The sequence below is a fragment of the Chinchilla lanigera genome, unplaced genomic scaffold, assembly GCF_000276665.1.
Source record: "Chinchilla lanigera isolate Chin_1 unplaced genomic scaffold, ChiLan1.0 scaffold00025, whole genome shotgun sequence".
NCBI classification, from domain to species: Eukaryota; Metazoa; Chordata; class Mammalia; order Rodentia; family Chinchillidae; genus Chinchilla; species Chinchilla lanigera.
Genome location: NW_004955426.1, coordinates 17,185,196 through 17,200,586, shown reverse-complemented (window position 1 = coordinate 17,200,586; position 15,391 = coordinate 17,185,196). Strand labels below are relative to the sequence as shown.

Genomic DNA, 15,391 nt, shown 5'->3' with positions numbered 1-15,391 from the left:
TGCATGCCTATATCTGGTTATCTGAGCAACTACTTTGAATATAACAATATGCAATGTAATAACCATTGTTAATTTTCTATCATCTTGTTTTGAAATTCTGTATCATTGTATTGTTTTTTTCCTCTCTTTAAAATAAAAAAAGAAAATGAAACACAAAAAAGTTTCTGAAACACACTATGAAAGATATGAATCTACATTAAGTTTTTAGTAATGAATGTGGGTGGATTAGTGGTTCCCCCTAAACTGGGGCAGGAGGTCAAATGTCAAACCTGAAAATGAATGGAAACCCTACTAATCTTTATGTAAGTTGTAGCTAAAAGCTAATTTCTATATTCATGTAAGATGTAAATATATAGAGAAAAGAAAATATACTTAACTTTTTTTATTATTATTTTAAAGAGTAAAAGAAGGATAACATAGTAATAGGGGGGTTTACTGAATTACAAAGTGGTAGGAAATTATCAATGGTTGTTGTTTTACATATTGTTATCTACAAGATAATTTCTTGGGAAAACAAATAGACAAATGATAGTGAGTTACAGACAAAAGTGGTAGGTTATTATCAATGGTTGTTGTACTATACTTTGTTATCTTCAAAGTGGTTTCTAAAGAAAATAAATAGAGCTATTCATGAGTGACCAACTGAATATTCATTGGCTATTCTCAATGGTTCTTGTAGGAAACACATAGTAATAAACATACATCCATTTACAAAATAGCATAGGAACAATACAAACATTACATATGTTATGGACAGATTAGTAGGAAAATGTCAATGGCTGCTGTAATACATAGTGGTATCTTCAAAGTGGTTTCTCAGGAAGACAGAGATATACAAGAAAGATCTAACAAGTAGTTACAGGCTAATGGTTGTGAAAAATAACATATTACCTCCTCACCAGTGACTCCTGTCACTGAGGTGTGACGGCTGGAAGGAAGGCCAGGATTGAAAAGAAGGACTGAGAGACTTGCACCTGTGTCTAGCAACAGACTGTTTTCTTTTTCCTCTATAGTCATGATTACCTGGGGATCCTCCAAGGAGATGACAGTCTGGCCAGCGGGAGAAGGCAGAGTATGCCCCGGGCCCCCTCATTCTTGTTAGACTAACTGGTAGGATGGGTCTGAGCTCTGGGGCCTCTGCTTCAGAGGGCAGACCGATCTCCTATACTTAACTTTAAATGTCTTACTCATTATATACAAAGCTGGTACTACTGATCTTGTATAGAGTATGAGAAAAGAATTTATTTTCCCAGATTGCTAGTGTGTGTTTGTTCTGTCACCTACTCCCTCTCCAGCACAGAGTACAGAAGACTCTCGGTAAATGCTATGGAATGAATAAATTAATATATGGTGAATCTAAACCTTCCAAACACTCTTGGAAGGTTTCCTTTGGGATACACAGTAACTGATTACAAAATTGACTCAAATTAAAGTGAAGAGCCAGGCTTAGAGCTAAAAGGCCTTTGTGAAGCCGAAATCTGCTCTTTTGGGATATAATTAATGGATCTCGCTTGTTATAGGATATACCGATACACTATGGAGGGGTGGAAAGGAAGATGAGGTTTCCTTCCAAGCACACATCTGAGCCATGAGAAATGTGTGCTTGTTACATTGTGTGTGTGTATTGATTTCTACTGGTTTATGTGTCTAATCTATTATCTATCTAGGATATACATATGTATGCATATATATATGAAATTATTAAAGGTATGAGATTGTACTAGTTAAACTATGGGTTCTCAAGATGGTCAGAATTTAATTTTATCTCCTGCAATTACTAGCTTTGTAACGTTAACTGTTTATCTTTTATCTTTAAGTTTTTTCTTTATCTTTAAAATTGAAGTTTTATCTTTAAAATTGAAAAGATTGACAGTATTCACTTTAGAGTTTTTTTGTGACATTAAACTTGCATAAGACCTTCAGAATGGTGTCTTAAATATTCCAAGTGCAAGGGGCTGGGGATTTAGCTCAGCGGCAAAGCGCCTGCCTGGCAAGCGCAACGTCGTGAGTTCGGTTCCCGGTACCGGAGAAAAACAAAAAAAAAACCAAAAAAAAAAACAAAAACAACAAAAAAAAATATTCCAAGTGCTCTGAGTGTTACCTTTTATTACTATGCCACTTTGCTTTCTCAATCTTTTTTATTTTCTTCCTTAAGTAACAAAATTCAATATATTTTACAAAGAACATAGAAAATTATTTGGCCAGAAGTGTTGAGCATGCCTGTAATCCCAGCAGTTGGGAGGCTGAGGCAAGTGGATTGTTGTGAGTTCAAGGCCAGCGTGGGCTACACAGTGAGTTCAAGGCCAACCTGAACTACACGGGGAGACCTTGTCTCAAGAAAAAAAAAAGAAAGAAAAAAAAGAAAATTACTTCAGTAAGAGGTGGAAAAAGCCATTCACTAGCAAATAAGTCATTGTATTATTCATCAGAGAAAACATACAGTAACACACAGGTATGCTAAAACTACAAAGGAAAATAAAATCTTGGAAAGAACAAAGTATAGTTTAGGTTTGAATTCTGAAAACTAAAATATAGTGAAAGTGTAAACTGAGAGGTGCATTCTGTTTTGTTTCTCAAAACAAATTAAGAATTAAAAATCAGAATGACAGACTTCTACTAATCTGCTTAGGAAGGCATAAATTGTTAATCAGGCTCCAGGCAACAATGTTTAATAGCAACTTTAATAAAAAGTCTGCCTGCAGGAAGGAGAGGGCTGGTGGCCGGGGTTTGAAAGCGGGGAAGCCCTCTGAACCTTAGCCCTCCTGCTCTGAGGGAACCATTGACAGGGTTTCCTTTGAAATAGACTCCTTTTAAAGAAGTCAGAGTTATTAAAAATTAAGTTGTCAGCACAGGCTAGAAAAATTATATTTTCACTGGCATGAATGAGCATGAAAAGGAAATAAGTTGGAAAAATATTTATGTAGAAGAACCTTTTCGTGGCTTGTATGAGAATCTCACCCCATAAGCATTACTGAGCCCTTGCTCTGTGCTTACAGTGACTAGCGATGCCCTCATCTTAAAATTCTGCTCTTGAGATGGAAAAGTGATAGTTTAAAACTATTTTCTCATTTCCCCCCAACCTGGATTTATCTATTCCATAAAGCAGCTTCAATTTGTATCAGGTGGGCTTTTGCTGTGCAGGGGAATCAAATAATGAATTTTCCAAACGTCTCAGCTGAACAGCATTCTTAGGAACACGTGTCAGTCAGAGAAAACCTGAACTGGAAAGTATTTGATGAGCATAGCATCACTTTAGCACACAGAGCCCCGCGGCTGCTTTTCTGGATTGAGTTTAACACACAGCAAATTCGACCCCTGGCTTTAAAGTCTTGCTTCAGAGTATCATGGTTACTGGTGCCCGTTTCTTAATTTAAAAACAGGGTAAGTTTGGCACTTGTCTTCTGTGACTAGTTTCTCCAATCAACCAAGATGAAAAGATTATCACACAGAGGAAAAAAGGGGAAAAATGAGCCATTTAAAAAATCTATTTTAGTTTAGTGACAAATTGGGAAGCAAACATGTGCTGTATTAGTGTCAGAACATCCAGGGGGTAAGGCAAACTTTTTCTTCTATTGTGCTCAATTAATTCAGCCCAGGGTTTCAGTAATTTCTCCTCTCTATCCACTACATAAAATTCTTTCATTACATCACATTAAACTCAGTCGCGTGAGAGTGTTTTACTCTTACATAGCCTGCAACTTCATATTTTAAATAACGGCGCTGTTCTATTTAGCATCTCATTTGGGGAGAAGTGGTTATTTGGATCATTACTACACATCTTGCCTGCCCACTCTTTATTGTGGTCATTAATTTAATTTCATTGTTTTCCAGAACACAAAGTATATGTCTATTTAAATTCAAGGGGTGGGGGAAGTTTTGAAGAAAAACAAACCATAGTCCTCTTTGGAAAGATATTTGGAATATGATATCTGCAGATTAAAAGCAAACTTGAGGAAGAAATGGAAGTACTATGACAAAAATTTTAAGTGGAGGACCCATATTTGACATTACTGCAGTTTCTTTCAAAGGGAGTTTACTTGCAGATATGAGTACTTCCTATAAATGCAAAACTTACTTCAGTACTGGTACTTTTATATATAAGGGTGTGGGGACACTTCCTCTTGAGGATACTAACCAATGAGTGATCCCACTTCATTTTACAGGCTTAGCTAGGACCTGCCTCACGACATCTCTCTTTCTGATAAAAAGGCAGGCGAGTTAGAGTGAAACTCTGACATTGATATTAATCACAAGGCCACCCTCATGGAATTAATTCTTTATGAAACACTGACAAAATCCAAACTAGATACTTTTAAACTAGTATTTTAATTTGAGAATAACTGCTGGAAGGTATAGTAGCTTGCCTTGGTCCCAATTAGGATTCATCAGTAATGTAACAGTCACAGTGGGTTTCATCAGTTTGCATTGATTATTTCTTAGTCTGACCACACACCATTTTAATTTTAATCGGTATTAAAGTAGAACCTGTTGCTAAGAAGAAGTTAGACTATTTTAGTTGAATGTGAAATTGAGGAGTTTCAAACATTTTATAGATGGATGATAGTTGATTAATGAAACTCTCTCTCTCTCTCTCTCTCTCTCTCTCTCTCTCTCTCTCTCTCTCTCTCTCCTGACAAAAGGAGGTGCAAGCTTTGCAGTTAAAAATGCAGTAAGCTCATTTTCATCACTGAAATCTATACTATACCCTGGAGGGCAACTGCCTTCAGAAGCAAAAATGCGTACTTTAAAATACAAATCAACACCTTAAAATTATTGTGTCTGTCTACAATTGCAGGAAGTTTACTTTTAGGAAAAAAAATGACACCACTTTTAAAATTTACATGGCTAAGGGAAATTGTTTGGTCCTACTTATCAAGTTAGGTATAAATTTTAAAACTTTTCATTTTTCATTGAATCATCCCTTAAATCAAGTGAACGAATTCATTGTTTTGACACATTCTGGCCACGCGCTTGGAAAGCACATTTCTAGAGAGCTCGCTAGCATGCTCAAAGATCATATTCGTATCATCAACATTAGTGTTACTGGGTGCAAATTTTAATTAAGATACCCAGTGCTACCTTTTGATGAAATGTTTCCTGTTTAGTTGCTCTTTTTAGCTATTTTAAACATAATTATGATTTCTTTTTACTTTTTGGATGATTTGCTCATCCAAATGAGATGGAAGAGAATTAGGCTGATCATTTTCCTATGTGAAGCTATTCGTGATCTAACCCATGGGTCATTCGACTTTTGGATGTCACAGAACATGAAGAGCTTTATTTTTAAAAGGGGATTGTGTTGACATTGGGTTGCTTGCCAGATTTTAATTTAGTCAAAGCAAAAATCAGCATAATCTACCATATGTACATTTCCATGAAATCATCTGCATTTTAAAACCAAAGGAGTAAAAGGTCATTATCTGAGTTTTAGAAGTAGAATAAATTGAGATTTATGAAAAATATAATAGTCTGCTATCACTTTTTATATCTGATCACTGACCAATAAATTTACTTATGAACGATAAACATACGAGTTTGGTTATCCTAGAGAATGACTGATTTGGGTAAGGCTTACTCACTATTGCCATCAATCACTAAAAATAAACCAAACTCCAAATTTTACCATATGGCCGCCAAGCAGAGGCCCAAATTTGAAGGAAAATTTTAGTTCTTTTTTGCAATAATAGTCTTACAAAGTGTACAAACACATAAACATCCCTAAGAAACTTACATCCTCATTTTCACTGTTAAATTTTCATTTAATGTCAAATTTTCATTTATCTTTAAATTTTCATTTAATGATTCAGAATACTTATAAACAACAATATTGTGGATTTAAATTTCCTCTTTCCTTTTAATGCCAGAGTTAAGTGGCGATGACAAAAAGCAGTGACACCCAGCAACCAGAAAGCAAGCTACAGAAGAAAAAGGTAGAGATAAAAGAACGAACTGAATTTAGGCATTCATGGATAAGTCACTTCATCTCTCTAGTTATCAGTTATCTGTCTTGTAAATGGTGATGGTGGGTGAAGCCATCCATAAGCTTCTTACTATGTCTACATTCTATGATTACGTTTCTAATTATATCAAACTTTCCTTGAAGAGCAGATAAACTACATGACTTCTTGAATGGTGGCAATAAAAATAATTGAGTATAATGAAAATGGCTCATCAATGTCCATCATATATAAAATGACCATATTAAGAAGGTTTCTTCGTCCCTCCTTCTCTTGTTTACCAATTCCTGTCTCCCTCCCTTTTTTCTTTCTTCTCTCTGTTTACTTGGTGAATAATCATTTGGAACAAATACTGAATTGTGATAATAACGATATAACAAAGTTATAGTCATAAGAGAGAAAAAAAAATTACTTTTACTTATCAGAGAAGGAAGAAATAGTCTCATTCAGCTCTACCCAGAGTTCCAAATGCTATGGGCACGGTGAGTATGTCAATGAGCCTTGGATGAAGTGATGCCTCTGGAGAGTACTGTGGGTGAGATGCTCTCGTCCTGTCCATTAAATGAACAGCTGTCATGTTGGTGCCTTTCCTGGAGCACCTCCTTCATCATGAAGCTCTCTCTGAAGGCAGGAGGAGATCATTTATTCTGGGGACTACAAATTATAAATTGAGGCCGGGAGCTGTCTGAGGCCTCCTTGCCCTGCCCTGTAGGCCGGATTGGAATGTGGAAATGCCCCGCGATCTTCTGGCCACAGTTGAAGCCCTATGGCTCTTGAGGCTGTGGCCCTCACAGGACAAGGATCCTTAGAATAATGCCGTAACAATAGTAAGAGTTTTGCTTGGGGAAAAAACAGTTTCTTTATTAATCCTTGTCTCCTCCTTGCAAGAATGCTTTGTTTTTCTTGCTATTCCATAGCAATCGCTACTGCTGTTCCCAGAATCACTCACTACTCCTCCCCTTGCACTTCTCATCGGCAGAATAGAAGTGGGCCAGCCGAAGAGGTCTCTGTCTTTGCTCATCCTAAGGCAGTGACCTCCCAACCCCCCTTTTGTGCATTACTAAAATCATTTCTTTTATTTCATCCTTTGCGGTACCCCTCATGCAGGCATTTGGGGATCTTTGCCAGGTCCCTGGCAGTATCACCGTTATGTTCAGACAAGTGGCCCACACAATGCTTTTTACTACATTTATAAACTTTAACATGTGCCTGCAAATGGATTTTAAAAATTGAATAACCTAAAAAACATTTTCTTTAGCCTTTAAATTTGCCTTGCTCTGGTCAAATTAATCAAATCATCCCAATATCTTCTCCTGGGTTGTATTTCTCAGAGAGAGTCACATTCTTACTCTAAGACATCAAATTGTTTGTTAACAGTCACATTCACTAAGGGCCTGGCTTAAAAAGAGATGCCCTGGAAATTTGAACCAAAAAAAAAAAAAAAAAAAAGGCTAAATAAAGAGACCACAAGTTTAAGATTTTCCTTTTGATTTACTGTGTAAGTAGTATTATGCAAAGTGTATGTAAAATCTTAGAACATTGTGTGATGTAGAAAAGCTCACTGAAGCTTCATTTATTATTTATTATTATCAGTGTTATTTGTATATATAAAAAGTTTGAACCCATGGGTCAGAATTTTTATCTTGCCTGAGTGCTCATATAAAGAACATTGTTAGCATCAAGGATACAGCCCAGTGGCACAGCACCTGCCTGGCAAGTACAAGGTCCTGAGTTCGATTCCTGGTACCAAAACAAAGAACATTGTAGATTTAAATTTCCCGCCATACCAAGTATGGAGATGGGGGATGTGCTATCCTGGTATGTCAGTCTTTCAGCATGCTATATCCCACATAAGATCCAAATAGGTAACAAATAGTATATTTGGTCTGTATCACCAAATACATTTTGATTTGAATACTTTAGACTGCAGAAACACATAGTTCATCTATTTAGCTTGCAGGATAATAAAGATAAGAGAAAGGAAAGAGTCTCTATTGTTCAAGTACTAAGAAAACTACTTCTTTGGTTCTGATGAAATTTCAGATTATGTTTAAAACATACTCCTCTGGTTAATTTATGATCATCCAGCATCATCTCCCTCAGCCAGTGACTTTTTAAAGGACAATTTTCAAGTTTGCATTCTATGATACAAAAGAATAGTGTGCATAAACACGTCAGTGGTATAGGTCTATAAAGTTGTATTTAATGGTAGCACCATTTATGAAGAGGAAAATACACCCTGTGTATAGGTAGCAATTTTGATTCTATTTCCAGTCTTATGCTTCCCTCTTATGTAAAAATTTATTTCTTTACTTCTTTTCATTTTATGCACTTGGACACCTCCTAAATTTAATCTGTTCTTGTAGTTTGTCATTCCCATAACTTAGTAAGTCCTCCAAAACATCTTATTTTTTTGGCCATACTTACCCATTTAGGAAACAACAGGAAGTGGAAAACACAGTGCTCTTTCAAGTGATGAGAGACATGAAGATAAATCATACCCATGCTACTCTAGCTTTATGTTCTGCATCTTATTCATAAGTTGTTCTCTTCCACAAGGTACACTGCATATCTTAGGGAAATCTTGCAACTCACAATGCCTATTGTCATTGCAAACCAAACTTAATGGTAACATTCTGGCTTTAACTGAAGTCTTCTTATAACTCTCAGTAAAGTGATCTGATTGATAAGCAGAGGAAACACTAACAGTGTTAGTGTAAAGATACTAAGCAAAGTGAAATAATCTCTGATAATGTGCAGGGATGGGAGATATAGTACTCCCCGCACACGGATCTACTACTCTGCATTTATGAATGTGCATAGAACATCCATTTTTCTGTAAGTGTCTCTGTTGGAAGGGTTGAAAATTTCCTTTAGAGTTAGTTCAGTTTTCAACAGTTAGACTATTAGCTGAAGATCATTTCCTTTGGCCCAATTATTTTGTCTTCAAAATTCTGACTTTTTTTCACTTTTCTGGTAAATGAGGGTGTGCCACCTTTTTAAAGGGCTACTTGTACTTTCCCTTTCTTCCTTCATCTTTTTTTTTTTTTTTTTTTTTTTTTTTTTTTTTTTTTTTGGTTTTTCTCCGGTACCAGGAACCGAACTCACAACGTTGCGCTTGCCAGGCAGGCGCTTTGCCGCTGAGCTAAATCCCCAGCCCCTCTTCCTTCATCTTTGTACTTTGTGGGTCATAATTCCACCAAGACTACATTCAGTTGGTTCAACAGTCAATGAAAGAGAACCTGAAGTCCCTCCTAAGACTGTTTTGAGAAAGGGAATCTTCTTCAGGAACAAGAACTTTAAAAATGTAGGCCAGTTAATCTTTGTAAGAGGCAAGGATGAACAAAAATATTACTGTGTAGGTCCAGGAAATTTCTTCTATTTCTCATCTGTCTTTAGAATAACATAAAAACACAGATGGAGAAAAAATGAAAAGAAGGAAAAACAAATCAACCCAAGCCTTGTATTTCTATACTTCTTGGCTAATAGCTGGAACATTTTCATAACTAAATGCTATACGTGTGTTTAATTGTCCTTTTTTTCCTGCAACTCTCCTATTGCCTCAGTGTTCTCCACTCTTTGTATTTAGAGTTATCATTCAGAAAAAGTTTAAATGAGAGAATGTTTGATTAACTACATTTTCACTTATTTTGCAAAGCGAACGGTACACATTGGCCTGGCTGAAGTACTATTAAAAATGCAATTCAGACTGAGTCACTGGTTGTTGTTATTATAAGCGAGACCCTAGTTCTGATGGACCCCAAAGAATGAGTTGCAGTGACTAAGCAAGCAGCACAAGGCAACTGGCTTATGCTGGATGTTATCTCATTTGGAACACATTTCAAACTTTAGAACAGATTTCTAAATTGGAAGTTGAAACCTGCAGACTGTCAGCAGAAGAGGCTGATTCACCCTACAGAACTTATCTTACTCCAAGTTCCAGGCAGAGTTTTTGAAGGAGTGGGTTCCCTAAAATGCATTGTCATCATACATAAGAAAGAGAAATTAAAATACACACACACACACACACACACACACAATCATACATATAAACCAGAAAAAGAGCAATACATGCATATAAGCTTCTTTTGCACTTTTTACATATGTTTATTTCAATGGGGACTTCCTTAAATTAAGTGCTACCATTTCAATATAATCTGGGAATGTACACCGATACTCAAAAAGAGTAACTTTTCCTCCGCATATATTTCTTCGGTGGCCGGAGTTCTTCAAGTGGAACTTTGTGAGTCATAACTATAAGGTCACTTTTATTATTAGACAATTTGGAGCTTAGCAAGTAGAGTCTTGGCAAGGCCAGAAATACGACATCTTCTATCATATTAATGGTAGTAAATTCTTTATTAATTGGCCATTTTTTTCCTTGGGAATCACAGAACAATATCCAGAAGTCTAGGTACTTATACAAGTTGTGAAAATACTCCTGAGTCCTTTAACTTAGGAGAACTCTCAAAATGATAGCAATAACAATAATTTTGCCTTGGCACAAATATCAAGATAGTGTTTGAAGAATACTAAGTTGTCTGCAGAGAAAAAGCTGTTATGTTCTTATTAGCTTAGATAGGAAAATCTATACTGAAAATGAACCCCTGGGAAAAATGCATAGAGTGACCCACTAGGGGTCCCTTCCAACTAAAAAAGTTGCAGTAATTCAAAAGATGCAGCTTCAGTAAGTTGTCATTGTGACTACAAAGCAAGTAGGGCCAGAAAAGGGTACCACACAATAATTTCTTAGTAAGATACATATCTGCCTCTTTCTTTTTAAACCTCTATGTGGGGCAGTCACTCAATCAGCTTTAATTAGATATTCAGAACTTGTTATTCCAACTTACTGACACAATGATGACACTCTGATGGTACCTGTGCTTTCTAGAAATTTTAGCTGTATTTAAGTATCTCAAACAGTGTTTTGCAAGATAATTTCCTTCTGAACAGGGAAGAATGCCTTACAGTAAATTTCTCTTTGCAAGGCTGATGGAAGTGGTGGGTGGAGGATGTAAGGTACACATTTTTGATAGAAAGCAACTTGGTAGAAAATGATTGTGTTTCCATATATTAACTTTGCAGAGTTAGCACTGGGAAAAATAATTGCAAGAAATTGGTGTAAAAGCCAGCTAATAAAGGGACTAAAAGTCTCTACAGAGATATCAGCCTGTCACTTTCTGCTAACGGTAGCAAAAGATAATTGTGGACAAATACAGTAGAACTAAACCACTGCCATTTTCCTGCAAAAATATGCAGCTGCCTCTTATATTTTTCTGAAGAAGTTGGTTACCTTTTCTGCTTCAAAAGTATGGCATGGAATATCAACCTTGGAAGATACCCACCCTTTCTTTCACTCCAACCCTCCCCCCCCTTTTAAATTAGAACACACCAAGAGCAAAGTGGGATGAGATATGATCCTATGCGATTATATCTGCAATCAACTGTTGGATCTCTTTTAGGTTTCTGAGCTCTGCATTGAAAATCTGGCCTCTGGCATCCACTTTGCCCTCCTCTTTATGACATCACGAAGACATCTGGTCCATCACATCCTCTCTCTCCACACAACTGGCTTTCTGCTTCTCTAAAAGAGCAAACACAGAGCCATGCAAGGGCTAGTACACAAAGGATGTGCTCAGGCGAACTGCAAGAGATTTGTTTTTCTCCCTTTCTCTCTCCTAAAGTAGAATCCTAAGTGTTTTTCTTTTCAGGTAAAGCTATTGCAATGAAAGAAAGGAAATAAACAACCTTGGGCCACTGCTTGCATAAGCGTATTTGTTACACATCCTTGGAATAGTTGTGTAGTGACTAGGTATATATCCCGGTTCCTTTTAGAAAACAGGGAAGAGTCTGCACCCCCTGGGCAACCAACCACTCAGAAAGCCTACAATTGCTTCTTGCAGTCCCCCAGAGCGCCACACAGTGTATACCCCAGGCACTCCAGCAACGATGCTGTTGTTGGAAAACCTTTCCCAAATCACGTTCCATTCGGTAAGTGAAAGTGAAATAGGCCAGAGATACGGGCTGGTCCACTGCACCCCTATCATCATGCCAACCTTTAAAAAAAAAAAAAAAGTGGAGAGAAAGTGTGGCTCTTCCAGCTGATTAGACTTCTTGCATCTTGAATATGCTCAGTAGTAGTTAAATCAGGTGCCCAGCTCCCTGCATTAACAGAGATCTGCATTTAACTCGCCATAAAATATGGATTTTATTGCAGCAGCGACAACACTTTCTCAGTACTGCTCTGAGCTGGTCGGAGCCTCCCGTCTGGAGATCTGCGGTAACTCTCGGCAGGAGAATATCTAACTACAGAAGTGGTCCCAGATCTGCGACGGCCGCAGCACACACCACTGCACATCCCCTTCTATTACATTCCGGATGAGCGCAGCCTGGGCTCCGTTTTTCTTACATCTGACACCTAAAACCGGGCGCGCTCGCTCCGCTGTCCAAGCAGTCCGGGAAGGCGCCATCCCCCGGACTCGTGCCTGACCAGCCTTGGAAGAGCACGAGCGAGCTGCGTCGTCCACATGACTTTTCCCTGGACAGTGTGCTCCATTTTCGGAGTCCAGTGTTGGACTTTCCTTGCAACCTAAGCGTTTCTGTTCTATACGAGCCAGCAGGCGTTGCCCCAAACGTGCAAGCTAACAATTTTCTCTACCTCCTTCTTTCAGCCAAATCATCTCTTTTAAGTTTTCCTTACTGGGAGCAATCCAGACTTCTCAGACTATCTGAATTTCTGCCTTACTGCCAAAGCCAAGAAACGTAACTCAGCCCAAACAATCCCCACAGGGACCCTTGCAATGCGGGCAGGTGGAAATACATGCAGCCTCCAACGGCTCCGCATCGGTCCTGCACGCACCAGCGCCCTTGGTAATTGAGCAACCAACTTTGCAAACGCGGGAGCTGCCTGACGGCCCCCGCGGGCGGAAACCGAGGCAGCGAGCTCTTCTGGGGCGGCCGGTTCCCCGCGCCCCCGCCCAGCCCCACGCGGGATCGGTCTTACCCGGAGCGGAGCGGAGCGGAGCAGCGCGCCCGGCTCCCGGCAGCGGCGCCGTCCTGGGCAGGGGCAGCAGCGCGCACTGGACCGCGCGCCGCACTCTCGGCTCGCAGGCTGAGCCTTCCCGGACCCGCGCGCCGCACCCGCGGGGCGGAGAGGGCTCGCTCTCGCTCTGATTGGCTTCCATCCACGCCACAGAATTTAAAAGAAAAAAAAAAAGGGAAAATGCATGCATAACCACCAGTACCACCAGCCGAGCCCGAACCCACCTCTGCTCGCCTGCCAGCGCCCGGGGAGCCCCCGCGACCCGCCCAGGCTGCTGCTGCCGCCGCCGCCGGCTCCGCCGTTCTTGCTGCCGCGGCTGAAACTGCAGCTCTCGGGATGGGAAGGTTACGGGCTCGGGAGAGCAGGCTCTTGTGGGCACACACTGATTTGCAAGTGAATGAAGTGGGAGGGAGCAGAGAGAGGAGGACTTTGTTAAAGAGGCCCAGAGCCTGCCCCCGCCCGCCCCCTCCCCTTGACAGAATGACTCCCAGTGTTTGAAGTCCTGAGCAGTTCGCTCCCTGGAACACTCCTGCAGCCCAGGCTTTCCCCTCTTTTTCTTTCTTTTTTTCTTTTTCTTTTTGGGGGAGAGGGGGGCGTTTGTTAAGACATCCTGAGAACTTGTGTGACTCCGTGTGGTTCCTTCTTTATAGTATCAAAATGCACTTGGTATTATTATCAGCAATGGTCTGATGTTCTTTTTTTTGACCGACCAAGCAATTACGATTCCCAGGGACACGGTACCGCGGCGCGCTGTGCGACGCCAGGCGGCTTCGTGACACAGCACGCCTAACAGGCACACACATAAAACAGCCCGGTCTCCTGAGATAACGATACCGACGCCTGTCCTTTGCAACATAAACAGACGCAAGCAGATACAGATTCACGCCTGTCTTTCCGTCTCTCTTTCCCCGGAAGACAGGTTTTTTACACAGCCCCTGATCTCTCCTTGGGAGCGAGGAGCCCCAGGAAGTGGAAGCCTGAAGCCATACTTCCCTGGGTTTGCAGACGCGCTCAAAACCCAAACCCTTCCAGCTCGCCAGTGACTTCACGACCGATGCCATCTTTCTAAAGGAACTGCAACAAGGGTACATGAGGCGTGCCGAGCAGGGGGTACAATAATGTTTAAGGTCTGTGTCATGTTTAAGATGTCTCTGGAAAGTTATGGAACTAGGATAACCGCCAAATTCAACTCTGATACACAAAGCTGCGTGAATGGCCGTGTTTACTGTCCCATAGAAGTGATTTCTAAAATTAGGGAAAGGCTGCAAATGTCTTAAACAAGTCAAAGTATTATTAAAGGAGAGTAATGGCTTTCTACATAGGAGACAGACATGATGGAGTCAGGCACTGTTGAATTAGGAAAATTAAATCTAATTACCGCAGTGATTGCACCCGAGGTCAGTAGCGTCCCAAGCCAGCTGTTTGCTATACTGTGAGTTCTCAGGGAGATTTCCATTGCATGGTGTTCTAAGAAATTCCAGGCCACTTGGCCTCCTAATGATTAAACTAGTTGGAGGTTGATCTTGTTCCCAAGAGAGCTCTTACTAGAAAACCTTTTGTGCCTTCAGTAGAAATTCAGGTATTTAAATAAAGCCCAAATCAAAGTATTTGCCCTAGGCAGCCAGTGCTTCAGAGAAGTGGTGTAGAACGGCTTTAGCACAGATGTTCTACACGTGGATACTGGAAAGAAAGACTTTGAGTTTCTTTCTTGAAAAAAGATCTTTTTCTAATGAAGACTTGCCATCAATTTACCAAAAGAGGCTGAACATTTTCTCTTCTTGCAGCTATTTAAACTCTTATGAGGAAAGAATAGGGGAAAAGAAAGCTGCTTCCGATTCATAGTCCCTTCCTCAGATTATGAATATACTACACATTTAATGCGAAAGACACTTTCTTGCTTCTGTGTAGTCCTTTAGCTCTTACAAAAGTCCTTTCAAAGTTCATTTTATTTAATTCTTCTATCAAGTGATTTTGTTTGCCCATTAAGACAGAGAAAACAGATTGACGAAGACACAGCAGAGGTTAAGTAATATGTCCAAAGCAATGTAACTAGAAGCACAAGAGACAAAATATTACTGGAACAACTGTGTGCAGATGTGTAGGCAAACACACTGAACCACATGCTATCTGTGCAGTGAACACATAATATACATATGCTGATAAAAATAAGTCACATGCTCAAAATGCCTCTAGAGACAGGTGTACAAATTAACTGCTTTTATGATATGACAATGAAGTTGATTTTCTATCCACTGAAGCAGTTAAAATCTCACAAAGGAAATCTCTAAATTGTTTACCATATACTATCCTTCGAACTCCATTAAGCTATGAATCAAAGGTGGTGAAAATACCCACATTTTATGAAAAGTGGAGAACGCATCTGAGCAGTTGA

General features: G+C 39.5%; 1 protein-coding gene across 2 annotated transcripts in view; it reads right to left on the bottom strand.

Moving 5' to 3' along the window:
* The window catches only part of Cdh6 (cadherin 6, type 2, K-cadherin (fetal kidney)), a 129,540-nt gene extending 116,144 nt beyond the window's left edge, over positions 1-13,396 (bottom strand). Inside the window, exon 1 of one of the 2 annotated variants that reach the window (XM_005386145.2) lies at positions 13,224-13,396. The gene's annotated coding sequence lies outside the window, so the exon portion shown is untranslated. Of the gene's footprint in view, positions 1-12,960; positions 13,052-13,223 lie in introns of those variants that run through there. The other variant, XM_013515003.1, reaches the window with a different exon arrangement.
* Positions 13,397-15,391: the final 1,995 nt, after the last annotated feature.